The sequence below is a fragment of the Antedon mediterranea genome, chromosome 4 (genome assembly GCF_964355755.1).
Source record: "Antedon mediterranea chromosome 4, ecAntMedi1.1, whole genome shotgun sequence".
NCBI lineage: Eukaryota > Metazoa > Echinodermata > Crinoidea > Comatulida > Antedonidae > Antedon > Antedon mediterranea.
In genome coordinates this window covers 14,235,675-14,245,533 of record NC_092673.1, presented here as the reverse complement: position 1 = coordinate 14,245,533, position 9,859 = coordinate 14,235,675, and the positions used below count along the sequence as shown (strand labels likewise).

Here is a 9,859-nt window from a genome sequence, read left to right as displayed (position 1 = left end):
CGTACAGCGGGACCTGCTTGAGCCATATTCAGGAATAATTCAATTAACGAAAACGGAATGAAAGCGGTAAAGAAAAGGCAAACTTTGAACACTAAAGACTTTACAAAAAGTTGGTAACTGTTAAGTTTTGCTTGCTTATAAATGCGAGTAAAACGATATTTGATTGCTTTGTGAATAATTGTTTTTGATTGGATGGCTATGTCACCATCATCATCGTCACCACAGTATCAATATCGCATCAATGTCATTCATTCATAATTTTTTTTTTCCAATATATAATTATTTTCTTTTTCAAGCTAAATATTGTTTGAATATAAATATTACATATTTATGTTTATAAGCAGTATAGAGAACACAAGTATTCAAAATGAAAACACTTATCTCATTCACCAAAGTGCATGTCACAATTTTGTCTAAAATTTTTTACACTTACAGTAATTGAATAATGTTTGATACCAAATATTTGACCAAGGAGATTGGTAGTTATGCATATTTACACAATATCTCCTTTGTATTTGAATAGTTTTATTCTTTTATAAAACCTGTGTGAAAAACTATATGATGTTGAATTAGTTAGCCACATATGCAATATGCGACGTCAACAGGGCCGCCACGTGAAGGCTTCAACATGGCCCCGGGGAGGGACAATCCCAAAGGCAGCAAAAGGGTAATCAAGGTGATTGTAATTGAATGATTGATTATAAAAAATGATGTTTGGACAAGGTAGATACGGTAGAAGTCTACCGAAACAATACTGGTCATCATCCGGGAGGGACAATCCCCAAGGCAGCAAAAGTGTAATCAAGGTGATTGTAATTGAATGATTATAAAAAATGAGGGTTGGACAGCACTTTCAGCCAAAGTAGCGTGCCTAAGTGGCTTCGGCAAAAATGAAAAAAAAAAGGAAATTACAGTTACTCTTTCAAAACACACAGCGACGAATTTGATTGATAGTGACTAAATTTGAGCCTTGCACCAGGCGACGCGTGACTACATCAAAATGGAACCCACTGCCCCTGTACCAATTCTGGCGACGACAATAGCAACTCAGAAACTGGCACAAGGTGAAACTTCTAAAGCACAAGGCGATGTACACTCTCAAAGTACTAGGTCTATTCCGCAAGTGATTTTGAACAAAACAAAAACGACGACGCAAATGTAGGCCATACATCTGAATTGCAGAGCATGGAAAAATGGAAGAGGAATGTGAAGTATGCAGAATATGGAAAAAATACAAATGGAGCGCAATAGGGCTATGTTTGTAAGCAATTGTTCATGCTAGACAGACAGGCTAGAGAGGCTTGAGTAAAGCCGTTGATTTGAGTAAAAACAACAATGATTTTTTATGTTCTGTCTGGTTGTTGTATTAGACAATAGGGAAAAATGGTGAACTATGCCTGAGCAGGACGAAGCCAGAGGATGCCACATGATTCAGAATAGGGCTATGTTTTTGCTATGCTCAAAAGGAAATTTGTGTTTATGCCATGCTCGAAGGGAAAATTTATGTTTACTATTGAATATAGTCCACATTATCAATGCACTCAAATAAAATATACATATCCCACTTACTTGTAGTGTACTTACAGTTTAGCTGTGGTATTCCTTTGCGCAAACAATCTGCTTTGTAGTCAAGAAGGGTGTAGTAGCGCTTGAAGCAGGGCACATTGGTAATTCGCATTGCTTGCACACTTGCTCTTCTACTTTACTCTCTCTTTGAACAAACAACGCAGTCTGGTTCTGCTGTTTTTCCAGATGGCGTCTTGTGTTGATTGATCCCTGGAAAATGCCGTTCAGTCAGCAGCTGGGGTCGATCTATTGGACGCCTTCCTGGCCTGGTAGGACGTCGAATGTAGCCTTCAAGCAAACCATCAATAAGCTTGAGTCGCAGCCTATTGGACCTAATATGCTGATTAGGTCTAAACCATCTGTAAATGATAAGAGCGTTAGTGAAACTTACTTACAACAGGTACTGTAGATGAAGACTTTCTTCCACCACTTCGGGCTTTTGTGTGTGCAGGTAGGTCCATATCAGCCTGTCTGCCCTATCAACTCTACCCATGTAATGCGTATAAAGTTCGATGGCACATGGCTTGCTGATCTCCCTTTGGTTTGCTCCATGCCTTTGTCTTGACCGTTTCTAAAAAGTTCTAGAATTATGTATATTCGTTAGCAGCCTTACCTCTTTTTTGTCGTGCCATACCATGAAGAGGTTCTTTCCATCTTTGTTAAAAAATTGCATCTCCAGGTTTTCCATTTTTGACGTCGTCTGGTACTCCTGCTGTAGTTTTGCGAATTGTCCCACAAGCACTGCAACCTGAATCAGCTAAAAAGAAAAAAGAGATCTGGAGAAGTGAATTAATTATCCATGTACACATGATGACGCTTACATGTGATTGGTTCACACAACTTGTTGACCGTTCTTCTTGTAGTCCTTTCCAATATACAAGTTTTGGTTGTAGACGTTTCCAGTTTTGGCATGTCCATGCTGTCATCCCACGCTTGTGTGGCTTCAATGGATGGTACATCTTGAAAAATACCCTGCCTAGGAGTTCAATCACACTCATCTACAGAAACATTTCTAGAGTGGTAAAAACCAGATTGAAAATAATCAATTAAATGAGCCATAAAAGCACTTACTTTGAATCCTCTGTCGTATGCTGGATCATCACATGGTAAAGCATCGTCATCATTATAAATGTGGAGACATTGTAGCAGCAGCATGAACCGGTTCCTCGACATAATCTTCCTAAAACCTGCCTGATCAAAAAACCAATGCTGAGACCAATGCATATCATAGCTACCACGTTTATAAAAACCTTATCCTAAAAATAATTGCAATAAAAGCAAGTACCTCATGTATCTCTGTATCATGCCAACCTTTTAATGTTGAGTGCTGCAACCTACCTGCTGGAAGCTCAGCTTCTGGGCATACCTGAAGGTCTCCGTCACAATCATCCGAAGTAGATGGTCATCTAAAAAAACTAAAAAAAACATCAGAATTTGATGATTCAACATCATGTAACTTTGGTCCATCCTGCTCTGTATACTCCATCCTGCTCTGTATACTCACCAAAAAAATACAATAAATAGCAATAAAAGATTGAATAAAAGCCTCAAAATAAAAAATATATAATTTATAACAAAAAAGAAAAAATTATAGAATTTGTATTGTAATCGGAAAATCTAAAGAAAAGACCCAGACCTCATGCTCGCCTATCTAGGCTATAAGAAAAATAAAATAAATTACAATAAAAGATTGAATAAGCATATATAAAAAGAAAAAAAATATAATTACAGTACTAGTAGGCCTGGTCGTAGCTTCCTGTCAAGAAGGAATTAAGAAACCCCTACAAGAAACGCCTGGTGCATTATGCAGCGAATTCATCCACCCTGAAAAGGACGAAGCTGTTGCTCAACACAGTTCAAGATTTTGTTAATGTGATAGCAATAACGTACAATTTAGGGTATTTAAAACCTACATACTGTGTTGATGGAAATTCTCTAATTGCTTTAACAACACATGCGGGTAAAACAACACGATTGTTTTTTCCCAAGTAGCCCCATATCCACTTAATGCAATTAAAAAACAATAATTGGCTGAATCACGATTTAAAAGAATATGTGTGTTTTAATCATTTAAAAACTATAATTGGCTGAATCACGATTTAAAAGAATATGTGTTTTAATCATTTACAGTACCCAAATGACTGCAATTTAATTGCTAAGTTCAAAGTATGGAACCTACAAAGTAATATTTTCATTACAGTAGAGTGTTCGGACTGTTATGTAAGGTTGTATATCCATCGTGCATAATAACAAAGCTACAGAACTGTCACAATTGTACTGCCAGCGCTCCACACTACTGTACTGACAGGGACTAGTACTAAAATGACGTCACGGTCTAATCATAGCCTGAGGCGACAAAACTCGGGGGCGGGGCTTAGCTAATATAGAAATTCTTAATTTTTTCATACTTAATGAGTTTGAAAAAAAAATAAAAATACACTAGATCAATTCTGTATATATATCTTTATTCATTTCACCATATTTGTATCTTTCACTTTAACTACTGTAGTAGTACGGTAATTTATGGAAAAAAAAAAAGAAATAGTTTTTTAATCGAAAAATGTAATGAAAAATAAGGACCCAAACACTGATCTGCTGGGAGTGTTCCACGTAGTCGGGATGTTAGTCCACAATAATTAACAGTCGGCGTAAAACGTTTGATCCAACATGATTTATAATTCAACGGTTTTTCTTAATGGCCCATGCCTCTACTGCTTTTTTGAATGGGTACTCTTTCAATGTAGGGCCTTCAATGACAATTCTCATAATCACATCTAATGTTTTTTCCGTCATTCTATTACCCAAACATGTTTTAATTATTTTCAGTTGAGAAAAGTCTTGTTCTACGTCAGCAGTATGTGATGAGATGGTTTGATAAACCTCGGCTAGTTCCGCATTGTTTGGATACAATTGTCGCATTGGGTTAGTACTGAGCAATCATACAACTTCAGTGTTTGTTTTTTCTGCATAGTGGTCGACGATACACTGCTTTAATTCCATCCATTCTTGATGCAAAGCTTGCTGTTCGGTACAACCAAACCTAGATGCAAGTATGTCGGTGTTGACTACTTCATAATCTGCCGCGTCCGTTGCAACAAGTCGATGCAGTTGAAAGATGTTGTTAAAAGATGTGAAAATGTCTCCATCCGTAAACCTTTCGGCGATGTTGCGAGAAAGGTTGTCCAACAACAGGACCTTCACATTTCTAATGAAATTCTCCTTTGCCTGATCTAATGTGACGAGGCGTCTCCCATAATGTATTGGAACATGCGATTCACTCATTCGCTCAAGTCTTCCACATTAATGTCCCATTCTTCCTTCAATCTGTTCACCACGCGTTGAGTTGAAAGAACAAGAGTGGCAACATGAGCATAATCTAGGTCTCTTGCTTGAAATACTTGCGATAATCTGTTAATAATCGGCAACATGTTGCAAAATAACATAATAATCTTCTTTATTCTCCATGCGCAATTGCCAATGCTGAGCCGAGTGGAAAAAGCTTTCTTATAAAAGTCTTTGCATCTTGGCAAGTCCCGCTGTTCGGACCGCGCTATTATCGAAAAAATCGTATAGTTGGAATTTCATAAAAACAATAAGATTTTTAAAATCTACAGTAAATTTTACATAAGAATATTGAAAAATAAAAAAATGATACAGATTTTACACACTCGGAGGCATTTTAAAGAAATCCCTTCCTGCCTAGAATGACATATTTCATTGGCTATTTGGTGCCACAGATTGTTAATGCCAAATCGCTCGGACCACATATTCTGCATTTGTTGCACCCCACTCGATTTGTACGCCTGTTGCTGGATCCACAAAATGTCTTGATTTACTGTAACATGATCAAATCTTTGATTTTGGATCTGATTGTAGGCAGCCTACTGTATCTGTCCGTCCAAATTGGAGCAACCCACTGATTGATAATTTGCATTATCACGTCGTTCCACTTCCACCAGGAACCCTTTCTTACGTCCTTGCTCATATGTACCAAAACCCATCTTTTGGGTCTCGCCCTTCCTACGTTGTTTTTTTATCCTCGAAAATAACGATTCGTCCAATTCGACAATGATTCCAGGTCCTCCAATGAGTTCAGGATGATTGATGAAATATTATACGCAAATGTCTCTAAAACTGTTTCACTGAGTATAGAACTGTATTCTCTGACTTGCACAAGAACGTGGAGAGCTCATGCTAAATGCTAGCAATCTAACGGCACCAAACTATGACATCTACGTCGTATTATGATCGTTTGAAAATTTTATTTTGGGAAACTTTTTTGTTAACCAGGTTTAAAATTAGGTCAATAAAAAGCTCTTTCTGACTTGAAATGAGCTAGAAATATTTAAGTGTAATTTAAAACCTTCTTAGCAACAGCATGAAGATGTTGGCCAATCAAATTGAAATTTAACATGCGTATACAACTGTATGCTCCGTGTAACGGTAGTCGTGTCGAGGGCCAAGACAATAACGATGGCACAAATTTATTCAATGAGAGATAGGATAGGGACCTTGGCATTTAGATTTAACTTTCGATGTGTCATCTGGGAGGAGAATTAATACTTTCTGTCCAACCTTAAATTTTCGAGGTAATGTTTTCTTCTTATAATAATGTTTCTGTTTCGCTTGGCATGTTTAAGGTTGGTTCTAGCAATGTCATTTTTCTTGACAATTTAGGACGATCTTGGGGAAGATATAAGTGGTAGGGCATCAGTGATTGGGGAAGTTTTAACATTAAGGGCAGCAGCTAAATTAATAGCCTCTTGTCTTTCTTGGTCATGGGCTTGTTTTCTGGTAATAGCCATATGACGTCATTAGGGTTACCGGTCATAACTTCGTTGCCAAGTAATAAGTCTTTAGGGGGTGTCATTCCTCATGGCTCATTTTCCTTTATAAGCCTTACATTTACAATCAATATGTACGTGTACAACTGGGAGGGTTACGTATTGACCAGTAAAGCCTTGTATGGTAACAGTTTCACTGGTATAATCCTTGGGTTTAACAAAAGTACTTTTTACAATGCTTTTGGAGCACCCAGTGTCTCTACATATTTCGGCCTGTCTGTTGTTAATTGTACCAGACAGTAACCATGGGTTTGTCCCACAATTGCATTCAATATACAGGCCTAGTAATTGATTTTTTGCAGGGTTGTTAAGTGGGCATTGTCATGTCTCGATCAAGTTTTCCAACCCACTCTCTAGTTTACTTGTGTTGAGAAACAAAATCTGTTTCCTTGTGTAGTGTCAGCTTCTGTGGTTTCTTGTAAATTCTACAGCCTGGTCTACTGTATAAATTTTCCTTTTCTTCGCGAGTTCGTAAAAACCGCTGCCACCATGTAACGGTAGTCGTGTCGAGGGCCAATACAATAACGATGGCACAAAATTATTCAATATACAAAATATAATATTTATTCCATCAAAAGTAATATTACAAAACAATGTGAAAATTTAGTGATTCTGACTGATGTTATAATCTCAAGAATCAATACCCGAACTAACTAACTTAACTACAAAACATATATTTATATTAAGGGGACAGGAAGGATGACTAATTAAATGGTACCACATCCTGATTGACTTTCCTTGGAAGACCCACCTCAGGAATGTAGCGTTCCAAGTTAAGTAGGCATCGGGGAGAGTAAGGGGTGAATAGCCTGTGTGACTAATAGGGTTTGGTCCCACCATGTTATACTCCGTCTTTTTATTAGGCATTTGATTAAATTCTGTGATAAACTCATCGTCTTTCCTGCATCAGTGGACCATATATATGTCAGACCAATGATCTGCCATAGCTGCAAATGAGAGCCAGAAAAAAACGATCCATGCCTAATATATTGATTACTTTCCTGCAAGCTCTTTCCGGACATTGCCAGCAAACTCTATAGAACTATCTCTCGGCCATTGTTGGCACATGGCATTAGAACATAGATAGCTCATGCTAAATGCTAGCAATCCATATCAGCGGCACCACGCTATGTTCGCATCTACGTCATATTATGACCGTTTGAAAATTTTAATTTGGGAAGCTTTTTTGTTAACCAGGTTTAAAATTAGGTCAATAAAAACTCTTTCTGACTGGAAATCAGCTAGAAATATTTAAGTGTAATTTAAAACCTCCTTAGCAACAGCGTGAAGATGTTGGCCAATCAAATTGAAATTTAACATTGAATAATCTTCATTAAATTCAAATGATTGTAAAAAAACAATATTGTTGAATTGATGCACTACCTGTTCATGAGACATTCAAATCTATGATTTACTACATCAGACAACTCATCCACACCTGGTTAATTTGTAACTCAACAGGTTGGGGATCATTTTTTTATTAGACCCGGCTTGTCTTAGATCCAGACGTAAACCAAGTTTCTTGTTAACGTCAACAATAGCCAAAGCCTCTTCTAACTCCATGCCATCCTCGCTGTCTCCATCATCATCGTCACCACCGATGTCTTCGCCAGGCCTACAAATACGTCTTCTGTATTGACAGACTTTCGTTTTTCCCACATATTACTGTATTTAAAATGAATGTTTAGGTTGTTACTCAGTCTATGCATACACAAAAAAGCATGCAACGAAAGCAAAACCAAATTTCTGCGCAAGCGCATAAAACAAGCTTATATAGACCAATGAACGCTTGATATTGTATCACATGGTTCCATTCGCCAATCAGAATTCTCAATAAACAGTATACACTTCTATCGTTTTTTATAGGTGGATCCATTATTGTAAAAAAGAACACTTTACGGTAAACACATTTTCATAATCTTTCATTGTCAAGTAATTCAAAATCATGATCGAGAATTAATTTGTTAATTATCTAAATTTTATCTCACTGACGACGCGACTCATTTTGTGTCGAGGACTCACAAGTATTAAATATTATTAAATTTGCTATTTTTTGATAAACATACGTTTTTAAAAAAATGTATGAGAAAATTTTAAATAAAAATTACTAAAATTAAACAAAAATTTTTATTCCAAATAAAATCACTAATAAACAAGAAATGTACTGTAAACATTTGATAATAAGTATTCATTTATAAATACACACATGCATTCATCTGAGGAAATATCTGTATATCTAAACCTATGTCTGAGTGTCTACTTTTCTTGACAGTGGTGGAAGGATGGAATTTTGCATTGTTGACTTTTCTCGACACTGGGAAAGATTACTGTTAATTCATTAATACGGTGGAGTCAAATTGACAATACACAATTTATTTATTTATTGCCTCTTTTAGTCATTAAAGAAAGAAGGTACAGTACTGTAAGAAGAAGTTAGGATGAAATTAATTATTAGTTCTCTCGCCATGTATTTAACTTTTGGTGAACTTCCTTAATAACACAGGCACATTGCAAACAATAGATTCATACACAAACATATGACAGAATATTGTTTTCACCCTTCCGCTCCCGTTGACAAATTGATGTTTCAGATTGCAACAAATTCAAACTGTCTTTTAAGAAGACACACATTTTCAGATTGTAATCCTGCAATTGCTTTATTCTGGGAATTCAATTTTTTTCAGTTAGTGCCTCTGTGTTACTTGGTATGGTCCAAGATGTCCGCGCCAGTAGGATCAGGTCTTTCCAAAAACTGGAAAAGCGTTGTGACATGCATTCCAGTATGCGGTTGAGAATTTGGTCAAACAACCTACGAAATGTGACTAATGCGGCTGGATTGCCTTTTGCAATCTTTACCCCTTTAAATGCGACACATTTTGCAATACTTCTCTGAGATGCTGACCTTGTCCTTCTTTCATACTTTTCAAAGTTTCCAGCCCTACTCTTGCGTTGGAACGACTGAGAGAAGTCATTAAAGAATCAATATAGGTAACTACTTAGTCATGGTGATACTCAAGTTGTTCTATCAACTCGATATATACCACCACCGCCGGGATAATCTGTCCAGTACAGATAGTTTACATAAATGTCAATCCCCGATGGGCGATTCAGCCCAGTTATAATCCTTCTTCTGTTAGGTCCATGAAGGTTAGCTTCTTCAATTACTAAAGAATCAAGAAAGGTAACTGTAAGAAGTAATTAAGATGAGAACAAGTCTAAAATTAATTATTAGTGTTCTCACCAGGGGTTCAACTGTACTTCTGTGTCATACCAGATCTTTCAGTGAAATTCCTTAATATAACAGCACATTGCAAACAATACAATCATACACAAACATTGCTTTATTCTGGGCATTCAATTTTTTCGTTAACTGTACAACTTCAAGGTCAGTATGGAAACTTGATTCAGCCTCAGTCACAGCCTTCTTAGATTGGATTTTAACTGGAGAT

General features: G+C 36.8%; 2 pseudogenes; both read right to left on the bottom strand.

Moving 5' to 3' along the window:
• Nucleotides 1–1,068: 1,068 nt before the first annotated feature.
• LOC140047580 (piggyBac transposable element-derived protein 4-like) lies at nucleotides 1,069–2,802 on the bottom strand (annotated as a pseudogene).
• A 2,645-nt stretch (nucleotides 2,803–5,447) lies between these two features.
• On the bottom strand, nucleotides 5,448–7,973 carry LOC140047578 (uncharacterized; annotated as a pseudogene).
• Between the last annotated feature and the right edge of the window lie 1,886 nt (nucleotides 7,974–9,859).